At 40.8% G+C, this 12,377-nt stretch overlaps 1 protein-coding gene across 1 annotated transcript in view; it reads left to right on the top strand.

Moving 5' to 3' along the window:
• LOC149466427 (transmembrane channel-like protein 2) overlaps window positions 1-12,377 on the top strand; it is a 146,103-nt gene that overhangs the window by 62,361 nt on the left and 71,365 nt on the right. The window lies entirely within an intron of this gene.

Raw genomic sequence — 12,377 nt, forward strand, 5'->3', positions numbered from 1 at the left:
AGGCACTCTAACTGTGTAAATGGAAAATGTCCATTCATGGGAGTGCGGCTCAGTAACGAGCCTGCTTGAGTGCCACCATAGCAAGAGGATGGCTATTAGGGAAATTCGGCAGCAGGGAGGAGCTAGGACCACCAGTGGGGGACTCAAAAAGAAGAGGATTGGGGCTGATCTGTGCAAAACCATTGCATAGAGCAAGTAAGTATATCATGTTTGTTATTAGACATGTGAGGTTCGTTTCTTTCTGAATTGAAATTCATACAAATGTTTGGTTATTCAGAAATGCGTATGTATCCAGATTTCCAAATTACAATAGTAACAAATTCAAAATAACAAAATGAAATTCAGTTAAAATTTTAATCGAATTCGACTTGAATTTGAATTAAAAAATAATAGAATAGAACATAAAATAATAGAATATTATAGATTAGAATCGCATAGAATAGAATACAAAAAGAATAGAAAAGAATAGAATAGAGTAGAAAAGAAAAAAACAATAGAATATAAAACATTCAGGTGCAACTTTCATGCTACAAAAACCAATAGCTGTGCACACTTCCAATTAAATAATAACACTCCTATCCCAAAAGAAAAGAAGAAAACTTTCACCCTTGAAAGTAATACAATGTGTAAGCTCTTCTCTCAGCAACACTCTAACCCGATCCTAATATCTACACTTCAAATAAATAAATTAAATAAAGAAAATAAATAAAGAAAATAAAAAAGAACATAAATTTATGTACAGTCCCAAAAATGTCTCTCAAATCTCCAAATGTTCAAATCACTTTCTTTTCCTCCTCCACATCACATCGTGTTATATTGTATATGATAATCCAACATGTTGTATTCCAATGTTCATGAACCTCAAAAAAAATATAAACTGGAAATAGTGTATTACCTTTTAAAACAAACACTAGTGCAAAAATTAATGTGTCATGCACACTGCATATCATGTGTACAAAAACGTGCAAAAACAAAAAAAAAGATGATAAAATATATATATATATATACACAAAATTAATATAGATAATCCAAAAAAAATATTGCTTGTTATCACACATGAACAAAAAGTGAACACTCCAAACCACAATGACCGTGTTCTCTACTTAATGTGATAGTGAGCTCATTCACTGCAAAAATTAAATATACATAACCAAATAGTGAACTCCAAAATGTGCAACTCAAGTGAAAACACTCCAACTGGTGCAACAATGGGTAATTACCCTATGTAGGTAATGTCAGGCTTTTCCCACACAGTAGATACTGAGACCTCCAGGCTCCTTTATAATCCTGTTAGCGTGTTCCCATATTCCTCATAAGGCAAATCAGATATTTAGAAGCTTTTAAATACTCAGATATAACACTTTATTCATCAACTTACATTAAAAACTCCAACAAACTGTTTCCAACATCTGAGGTAATCCAATAAGGTCCTATCCTGGCAGAAACAGCATGTTCCCTAAACAAAGATGGCCGCGATCGTACTTCCGATAAACCGTAAGTGCGTCAGTCGTCACATGTCCCGACGCGTTTCATCACTTCCTGGACTTTTTCTTTATGACCAAACAGTGTGAATGATTCTTCTTAAAACACACCACGGCTATGTGCCAGCCACCAAAGATCCACACCACTGCCTACCAGAGAGCTAGACCTCAGATGCATAGAGGTCTAACAGTGCTTATTGGATAGACCCCAATGGATGGATGGTGACGACTTTCAGTCCCAGGCCTATCACATCTGGCTTCCAAAAAGCCTTGTGCGGGTTTCACATAAATCACTCATCGAGGTGCCACATCAATCACTCACACAGAGGGAAGAGAGCAAGGAGAATCCCAATAATGAAGTACATTCAAACTCTGCTTAATAAACATGTAAATGTGCTCACAAACAAGTAAAGATATAGAGTATTTCACAATCGCCTGTCGATTCCTGAGGCATGATGATGTCACCACTTGACTCCACCCTACGTGTTTCGTTCCAAAGGAACTTTATGATTGTGTTTAGACACAAAGATATGAATGTGTTAAGTTGATAGATTCACTTATTTTTATTGTTGACTTTTATGAATATTTTGGGGAGATTTGTTGGTATGACTTAAAGTACCAGCGCCACACATTTGTGTTATGTCATTAGGTTTATATATATATATATATATATATATATATATATATGTGTGTGTGTGTGTATGTGTAAATATTTGTGCATGCTGCTGATGTGTGCCTTAGCAGTGGAGATTCTTAAAGCCTATGATCGAAGTTGTGACCACATGCTTATCAGTCACATTGTTGGCTACCAGTGTTAATTCTGATGTCAAATTTTGATTTAGTTTTAGTCATAGTCTTTCGATTAAAATGCCGTTTTAGCCGTATTTTAGTCATCTGAATTGCGCAAAGTACAATGTTTCAAAATAATTATCTGTTGATGGTGACCAAAGGGGTCCCTTAGGGACCTGTAGATGGAAGATGTGCAACAACAAGATAACAGAAAAAAACAAAAAACAAACTGAATCTAATGTAAAACTATTTGTCAGGTCCAATGTCTCAGACCACCCCGACCCGTATAAAGTCAGCAATCGCCCTCAAATGTTCAGTAGGCCATAAGGGGATATGCCCCTCATGGCCCTTGGTTAGTTGGTTAATGTTCAAAACCAGGGAAGGGAAATAGAAGGCGAGTTAAAAATGGAAAGAGAAGAGTGAGAAAAGAGATTGGGGAAGTAAAGGAAAGAAAAAAGGAAGAAACAAAGGACGCTTGTTGGAGAAGGGTCCGGCCAACAGTCGGGTGCAGGGAGCAAGATGGTTAATGTTTATCGACATCCCATGTCGACTATCCTCCATCCTAAGATGATGCTGAAAGATATTGCATCCAAGGATCCCAGGTATTTTCAAAATATACCATCCTGTCTTGAAGAATAGCGGTCAAACATTCGTTGACCATTATCCAGGTCAAATTAGCCTTCAGGAGATCAAGGGAGACCAAGGGGGACTGCCAAGAGTGTGCAATGGATACAGCAGTACATTTTAGTCAACTAAAATGTCCAGTACATTTTAGTCAACTAAAATCATTTTAGCTGATTAAAATCTAATGGGTTTAGTTAAATTGTAATGCATAATTTAAGCATTTCTCTAGAATTTTAAAACTCATTATATACTCCTGGATACTAGAGTAAAAAAACAAATCTAATAATTAGTATTATTTATGCTATTAAGGTTTGAAAAAACTACCTACTGTATACACAGATTTAGCTGTTATATAACATCTTTAAAAGTAAACAACATTTTGTTACAAGAATATTGCTTTTTCTGACAGAAGTGTAACGTTAAAATAATCATTTAAAAAATGTAAACTCTTTGCCTGTGATGCCACCATGCACATTTACATGAACTTTAACAGGTCAAGTAACTGAACACAACAAAAAAATTCAGCAGCTACAAGCACAGGCACTGCCACTGTCACAGCATAATAAACCAATACTCGAGGGTAATGCTTATTTCTACAATAAGAATCAGTTTACTGTTTATAGTTTATTATTTCAACAGTTATAATTCTCAGATACATTAAAAAAAAAGTCTAAAATGCCATTAGTGTGTGGGTTATAACAATCACTACTTCGTATCAATTCCTCTCTCTCTCAGTATTGACAATAGAGGTAAATATCACACTAAGACTCCCCTAGGGGCAGGACCCCAAAGTAAAGCTGCACTAGACAATGCCCTGGACAGGAAACCATAAGCTCAGGTGTGTGGTGTTCTGTCCATGCACCACAGGACATCAGACACCTCAGCAAATAGGCAGAGAAGGCATCTGCATAGCGCACCACTATGGAAGGCACTTAGGCATGTGCCTATTCTGCCTAATTATAAATCCGGCCCTGCATATAGGTTTAGGAAGTGCTGTCAATAGCAGTAAATACTATTCACTGCTATTGACAGCATTCATAGCAACAATATGCATCTAATTAACCATTACTGATCTATTTTTCTTTTCATTAGTGTGATATTTACCTCTATTATCTCATTTGTCAATGCTAAAAGAGAGAAAGAGGTTGATAAAAAGTGATGGTTGTTATAGTTCCACATACTAATGGCATTTATAGCCTGTGCATTTTTCCTATGCATTTAATTGACAATTAGAACTGTTGTTGAATTATTGATTCTTCTTTTCACAAAAAGCACAACCCACACGTTTTAGGTATGTTCCCAATGTTATAAATAACTGGAGAATAAAACACTTCTATTTGGTTGATTCATTTTAATGAAAGTACTTTGCGCCAATATGACCCTTGTTCTATTCTGCTGGTCTCTGGAGAGGTCACCACTGAATACCCTCTCTGCAAAGACTTGAGAAGCTGGCACAGCCAACAGGTCTAATGCAAAAGGTTTTAACTGGTGATAAAAAAATGTACTCTTTGCCAGCCAAAAATCTGTTCAGGTGTCCTCAGTGATGGCAACTTGTTGCAAAAGCTCTTGGAGATGAGGACTTTGTTACCATGATGGAGACGATAGATAGGAAACTGACTGTCCCAAAGAAAACTAATATAAACAATTTGATTGACAAACATTATAAAGATGAAAAACAAGAATTCAAAAAGAGACTGGCTGATGCCTAGAGAGTATTTATTTGCACTAATTTGTGGACAGAAAAAGGACTCACTGCTTCATTCCTTGCTATAAGTACATGCTACTTTTGTGTTGAACAAAATAAACCTGAACACATATTGTTGGCCCTTGAACAAGTAGCCCATCCACACACTGAGCAGTCAATTAAATCCTTTCTAGACAATTGTTTCAAGAGTGGGAAAAAAGAGGAAAGATCCTAACAGTGGTAACAGACAATGGGAGTAATATGGTGGCAGTATTTAAACAAACCACAGCAGCAGAAGAACCACTCAGCTCTAGCGAAGAAGACTTCCCCATGATGGAAAGTAACTGAGAGTCTGAAATTAATGATCTGCTGAGCCATTTTTATTCGTTATTATTCTTTTACAAGATGACAGTCAATTATCACATGAATATGAGATGATTGATATTGGGGCTGTCTACTCTACTCTACTGGTATATCTTTGTTATTTTCCACTTTATTTATAATCGCATGTAAAAGTATTCCCATAAGATGTTGAGGGTTAAAGTAGAATGGAAACGGTATCCTTTTCTATACTTTATGCTTGTTTGGCTGTGTCCCTCTTGTTAGGTACCACCAGATCGACAAGGACTAGACACTGTGTGGTGCATACTTTACAACCTGTGATCTACATGGTGCAGAAGGAGGCAAGTGTTAAGAGAATCCTTGATAAAGCAAGATCAATAGTGAACCTCTTCCGCAAGTCTTCCATTGCAATGCAGAAGATATTGGAACAGTGTAGCCTTACTCTGTTAAATGGCTGCCTCATACTCTGGTCAAGTACATTCAACACGATCGCAAGACTCCTCAAACTGAAAGAGTCGGTCTGCCAAATCGCAAACAACATGGAATGAGAAAGCTTGCTACCTAGTGAATGGCAAAAGCTCACATTATTGCATGACCTACTGCTGCCTTTTGCAGAACATACTAAAACAATCCAGAGTGACACCATGTCCATGTTTCTGGCTGCCCCTGTCCTCTTTGATCTACTCAGCCACCATGAGGACTTTAAACAGAATACTAGCTACCAAGACCTTGCCGCAATTGCACAGAAAATGAAAGAGAATGTGAACAAGCTTTGTTCCAACTGATAAAATGTTCTGGCCACTTACAGCAGCTGTTTGTTTTGTCAACCCTACTGTCTGTGAAACCCTTGTTGATGTGACTAATGATAATAGTCAGGAAATGCTTAAAAAGGCAGAGGAGTATGTCATAAGAAAATCCACATTGCCCACACATTATGAGGATCTGTTTGAAGTGAAGATGATGTGAAAGAGGAGCATATTGAAACATCATAGGAAGTGGAAACCGCATCATCCATATCAAAGCACCCAGTCTTTCAGTTTCTTTCAAAAAGCTACAGAAGACCCAGGCAGAGGATCTCCCCAAGTGGCATAAAGCAGCAGATCAGTCTGACTGGTAATCTATTGTGCACAATTCATTTTGCTATGGCCTCCTCCCTGGCCTGTTCTTCCTTAGAGTCAATTTGTATTTTGAAGCACTTTAAAGAGCAGTGCAAATAGGTTGCTGTGGTGCACTGGCTTGGCTTGGCCAGGCATTGGAGGTTTTCTGTATCTGTGGGGTTGAATAAGGGGGAAGGATGGTGGTCTGAGGAGTCCTGTAATGCACAGTGCTCAGGACAACGGTCTGAGGAGCCCTGTAAATGCTACTCAGTGCTCTGGACAATCTGAGGAGTCCTGTAACACTGCACAGTGCTCTGGAAAATCTGAAGAGGAGGCCTGCAATGCATGCATCATTCTAGGTGGTGGTCTGAGGAGGCCTATAATGCACAGTGCTCTGGACAGTGGTCTAAGGAGGCCTGGAAATAATGTACAATGCTCTGGATGGTCTAAGGAGGCCTGTAATGCACAGTGCTCTGGATGGTCTGAGGAGGAGGCCTGTAATGCACATTGTGGAGTGCTTTGGATGGTGGTCTGAGGAGGCTTGTAATGCACAGTGCTTTGGATGGTGCTCTGAGCAGACCTGCAAATGCTGCACAGTGCCCTGAATGGTCTGAGGAGGCCTGGAATGCTGCATGGTGCTGTGAACGGTCTGAGGAAGAGGAGGCCTGTACTGCACACAGTACTCTGGAGGGTGGTCTGAGGAGGCCTGTAATGCACAGTGCTCTGGATGGTGGTCTGAGGAGGACTGTACATGCTGCACAGTGCTTTAGACAGTGATCTGAGGAGGCCTTTAATGCTGCACAGTGATCTGGATTGTCTAAGGAGGCCTTAAATGCACACAGTTCTCTGAATTGTCTGAGGAGGCCTCCAATGCACACAGTGCTCTGCAGGGTAGTCAGAGAAGGCATGTAATCCTGCACAGTGCTATGCATGCCAAACCACTAAAAACGCTGTGGTAGCTACCTTGCTTGCTGGGAGGGGAAACACTGATGGGCTCTGCAGGCAGAGCTCCAAGGAGACCAGAAGTATACATGGGTAAATGTCCCTCCCTCAAATTTTCGTTCGTTGAAGGAAATTGGAATTGATTTTCATCATAGTTTTCATCAATTGACAAAAATGTGGGTTAATTTTTGTTTAGATTTCATCACTGGAGACATGCAGCTGCCGAAAACTATATGGAAAATATTTTCATCAACGAAATTAACTGTTGACTAGGTGATGACAATATGAGTTCTGCTGACCACTGATGGCAAAGAGCCCAGGATTATAGTGCAGCTTAAAGTTGTAAAGCTCCCTCTGCTTTGCCCTCTGTGCACCCCTCTGTAGGCAGCTGGTTGTTGGGGCATGTCCCTAAAGTTATGTTACTTGGCAACTGTATCTACTGCACCCTTGCTCCATGCGCTGACAATTTTTTCCCTTTTCTGTGCTACCACACCTATGCTCAATAACCCACTAACCTATGACTGGACAGTGAAAGGAAAAACAGTACAGTGGTGAGCTCATCTCTCTGTCACTCTGCTTCTTTTCCTGTCAACATGTCTCTTGACATGATGTGATCTGATTGGCTTCTTTAACTGCTGACTACCAATGGCTAATACAAGATGAAATTTCAGTACTTGCAAAGTCGCATATTTGTAAATATGTTTAAGCTCACTTATGTGTGGCAAGCGCTTGAGTGTTTATTCATTGACCAGAATATTAATTTATTTTGGCCATTGAAAAAAAAAACACCCAAGCACTAAAAGAGTGTAGTCCTTAGGCACATTTACACACATTTTTGCCACATTCAGCTTTTTTTTTATATAAAAACGCTCCTCTCTCGAAAGCAGAAGGAAAGGATTTTCTCTGCCTCCAAACACCCCTGCCTCTAAACTCCTCTAAGGATCAATGTGTGCAAGGAGACATAGGCTAACACAGAGGGTATTTAAAGGTAAGGAAAAAAAAACATCAAAAGCCTATAAAAGTGGCATTTTCTTTATCCCTAGTGTGCATGGACCCTAGGAGAGTAATAATAATTTCAGAGCTGCATTATTCTGTGTCTTTTTTATCTACCTAAAGTTCAGCTTTAAGAATTGAAAACAAAAATATTTCTGACTGTTTACATGCTCTAAGATTGGTAAAAGACAGTTGCACTATATGATCTGTGATTTAGTTTCTTCCATAATTGCATCTTTGTTTCCAAGTAATGGATTCATTCAGGATCACAACTGAATAAGAAATGACTCAAGCAAGGCATGCAGTTCAATAATTCCCCCCATTTATTGTAGAATGCTTATTGTAGGAATGACCTGTCACTCACAGCAGGATCTCTTTTGTCACCTGGCTTTCTGCTAATATTTCCTATTAACTTTGTGTTCCTGCTTCTGATTACGCAGCATGGAGCTAAAGTTCTTTGTGTATAAAAAGTGTATTCTAAAGGATAAGTGCATTTGTTTCTCAAGGGAAGCAATCAGCTTGTTATAAACAAGAACATTTTCCCTTAAAAGAAGGACCAAACATAAGATGTACCACTAACAACTTGCATACCGCATCCTGCTAAAAGCAGTTGTGACATTGGTACTTGTAACTTCAGAAATCATACTCATTACTTGTATCACACATCCTGCAGAGACAGTTATTAAGCTGTAACATCAGAAATACCAGAAATAGATGGCATTGCACATACTACAAGAGACAGTCATTATGCTGGTATACTGTATGTAACATAAGAAATCCCAGTCGTTACTTGCATATCACATAGTGTCAGAGACAATTAATAAATTAATATGCTGACACATGTAACATAGAAATTCCACTCATTACTTGCATATCACATAGTGCAACAGACAGTTATTATGCTGGTACATGTAAGAAAAGAGTTCCCCACATCACATGCACACTACATGGAGGGGGGTGCAGCGTGGTGCGATGGTATTAATCACACAGAGTCCGATTGCAATAAACTTGAAACTAGAATTGAGAAGAATGCCAAAGGTAAAAACACTCTAGCAGGAAAGTGCCGCTTAGGGAATCACTTACAGTTCAGTGCAGTTCAAGATGAGGAGAAATGCTGACAGTGTCTGTCTCACAGGTAGGGCCTGGCTGGTCCCGTCCCAAGTGGGGAGGTTTCCATACAGTATAGCAAATCCATAGCCTGTCCCTTCTCATCTGGAACCTTTCCCTATTGCTAAGTGCTTTCCCTAGCAAGCAGGGTCTCTCTCCCTACACTAGCCACTTGCATAAAGGATGCCAAAATCCAGGGGCAGGGACTTATATAGACACTGCTGACCTACGATGGCCACCAAGGGTCATATCTCTGCAGCGTAGCCAACCGGAACAATGCTCCATTGGCCCAGGAAACCATAGAGAAACCATGTTTCCCTTAAATTTCTCTCCAGGCTGTGGAGCGCCACCCACAGTGGAGAAAACAGACTACATCTGCCTACACTACCCCCTCTTTAGCAGAGGCTGTCCTCTGCATCGTAACACAATAAAATGCCACCATAAATGTATTAAAAGAGACTAAGGCAGAACCAACAAATACAGTTATACAACATAATCAGAGAATCTGGCAGGTAGTTGCCCATGATTTGGCCGCACAGGGTGGCTGTTCTCTTTGCTATCAACAAAGTCAGTGGGCGAACGTTCATTTTCAGGTAGTGACCCGGGGGGCCACAGATGGTGAGGGGTCATTTGTGTTCTCTGGCTCTTCGTCACCTGAGCCCTAAGTAGGACTTTTCCCTGGACCAGCATGGCCTGTGGCACTATCGGGATCACCTGGACTTTCAATATCAGAGCTATCGGGCTGAGGGTCAATGGGGACTGGAGACTCTAGCACAAGGGGTGGTATGAACCAGTCAGTGGGAGCCTCATGGAGCGGTAGAAGGTTGGCAGGATCAAAAGCTTCCAAAGCTTTCGGGTCAGTGGCAGGCCTCTCGGAGCACCCAGTACGCAAAGTCTCAGCATGTTTCAGTGCAGTTGTCTTTTTTTACAGGGTTGGGCCCCTCGGAAACCAGGTAATAGACAGGGGTATAAAAAAAATATGCATTTATATATGTGTGTGTGTGTGACAATTACCCTAAAAATATCTGCATAATGCACAAAGTTTCCATAAACACAAAAGTGGATATGTGAATAAATAAACATATAAACTGTAAATAAACTATTTGATAGTGCTCATAAAGTGCCAATGATTATATGTAACCAAAGTCCATAAAAAACTATCCCAAAAACAGGAAGAAAAGTCCTATAAAGATCTCCAATAATCTTCCCAGTGTTCCCAGTGTGCTCAATCCACAGTGCAAGCTCCACCAACATGTACTCACCAGAAGGCTAATGGTCGAAAGCCTATGATCCAATCAAAGGGACCTACATAGATTGCTCCTCAGTCTTGAGTAAGAGTATTCCTGAAGACATGTGTGTGCACAAAACTCGTCGAGTGGAGCCTTACTTGTTAACCTCACACCTCCGTTCCTGAGGTCCAGACCGGCAGCCATCTTAGTAAGCCTGGCCGCAAATGTTTGTTTGTTTCCACGTGGAAGATTGTTATAGTTGGTTTTAATATTCACCTTTTAAACATTAAATACTACACTATATATTATTCTTTGGGCTCTGTGAGGTGAGCGTTTTCTCCTAGAATTCTGTTCCAGTTGTATTTCCAGCTGTTCCAAGATGCGATTTATGGAGGTCCCTTATGATTGGGTTGTAGGCTAGTGATCGTTAGCCTTTTGGTAAGTGCATGGTGGTGGAGGACCTTGCTCTGTGGATTGAGCACACCGGATTGAGCACAATGGGAAGATCATTGGAGATCTTTATAGGACCTTTCTTCCTATTTTGGGATAGATTTTTATGGCCTTTGTTGTATATAATCAGTGGCACTTTATGAGCACTATCAAATTGTTTATAGTTATTTATTTACATGGACACTTTCTCCATTCTGCAGATATTTTCAGGATAATTGTCACACACACACACACACACACATATATATGTATGTATATTGTATATTTTGTATGCACTACACTAGTTTTGTTTATTTTGTACATTGGGTTTGTCACTCCCTATTTAGTGCTAGATGCTCCAACCCCCAAGCGCTCATTTTTTTCTTTTGGATTTTCATAGACAGGGGTAGGTGGAAAAGTTTGCCCCACCACCCGGTATGAGGTGCTCTTCCACTTAGGCTCCAGCTTGCTACCTCAGGTGCATCTTGTGTTCTTCATTAGCACCCGGTCCAGATAATTGATGTAGTCCTCAAATGTCTTGGAAAACATCATGATGTAATTGAGATAGATTAGCACAGTCTCCAAGACGTCTTTCCATTAAATGTTGGAAAGTACTGGGGTATTGCTGAGGCCAAAGGGCATCTGATTAAACTCAAACAGTCCCAGAGGTGTGATGAAGGTGGTCTTCTCTCGGTCCTGGTCTCGGACCGGGACCTACCATTAGCCACTAGCCAGGTCTAGGGTGGAGAAGAACTTTGTTTATCCTAATTCCATTAGGAACTCTTCTATCTGAGGCAGTGGGTATACATCCCTGTGGGTTCAAGCATTGAGTCTACGATAATCCACACAGAACCACAAGCCGTCATCTTTCTTGTGCACCAGGATGACGTGGGCGGCCCAAGGACTCTCCCGAATCACCCTACCTTACAACATATTATGAAGCAAATCCTTGACCCCCTGGCACAGAGCTGGGGGAATGTGGCGGTACTATTCTCGGATGGGTAGTGTGAATTGGATGGTCAATATCCTCGGTGAACCCATAATCCTCTGGACTAGTGGCAAACTTTCTCCAAAAGTTGGTGGAGCAGTCGCTGTTGTGGTAGGGGAAAGTCTTTAAAAAGAATGTGCAGCTGTTCCAGGAGTGACTTATATTGGGTCTCATCCCAGGATGCCATTTGGGCCTTGAAGATGCAGTGGTGAGGCACCGCGCATCGGTCAGCAATATTAGTGTGTATGGACAGTGCAATGAGCGTAGTGCCTAGGTTAATGAGTTGCACTAAGACTCATCCACGATGGACCTTGAATAAGGTTCAGCCCATCAGCCATTCTCCAGAGGTCACTGTATGGATGTGAGGTTCAACCCTAAAAGTGGATCCCTGTAGTTTTCAGTGGACCCCAATGGGGAGGAACCAGACTAACTCCTGTAGGGGTGTTGACAGTATCTTCTGTTTGGGAGGCATGCGCATCACCCCCATTTGTTCTGGTTGTTTCCGTGCCACCTTCTGTTGAGCGTCAAAGGCCTGGAGCACTGTAAGCCATACTGCTCGCAAGCCATAGCTATGGGCCCACTGGCCAGATTGTTCATATATGGTCAGCTGGGGGGGCAAGTCTAGGTCTTTTAACATGTTTATGCTCAACACAACAGGCACTGTCGGGTTTA

The sequence above is a fragment of the Staurois parvus genome, unplaced genomic scaffold (assembly GCF_062004578.1).
Source record: "Staurois parvus isolate SC_StPar_1 unplaced genomic scaffold, SC_StPar_1.0 ptg000130l, whole genome shotgun sequence".
Taxonomy (NCBI): Eukaryota; Metazoa; Chordata; class Amphibia; order Anura; family Ranidae; genus Staurois; species Staurois parvus.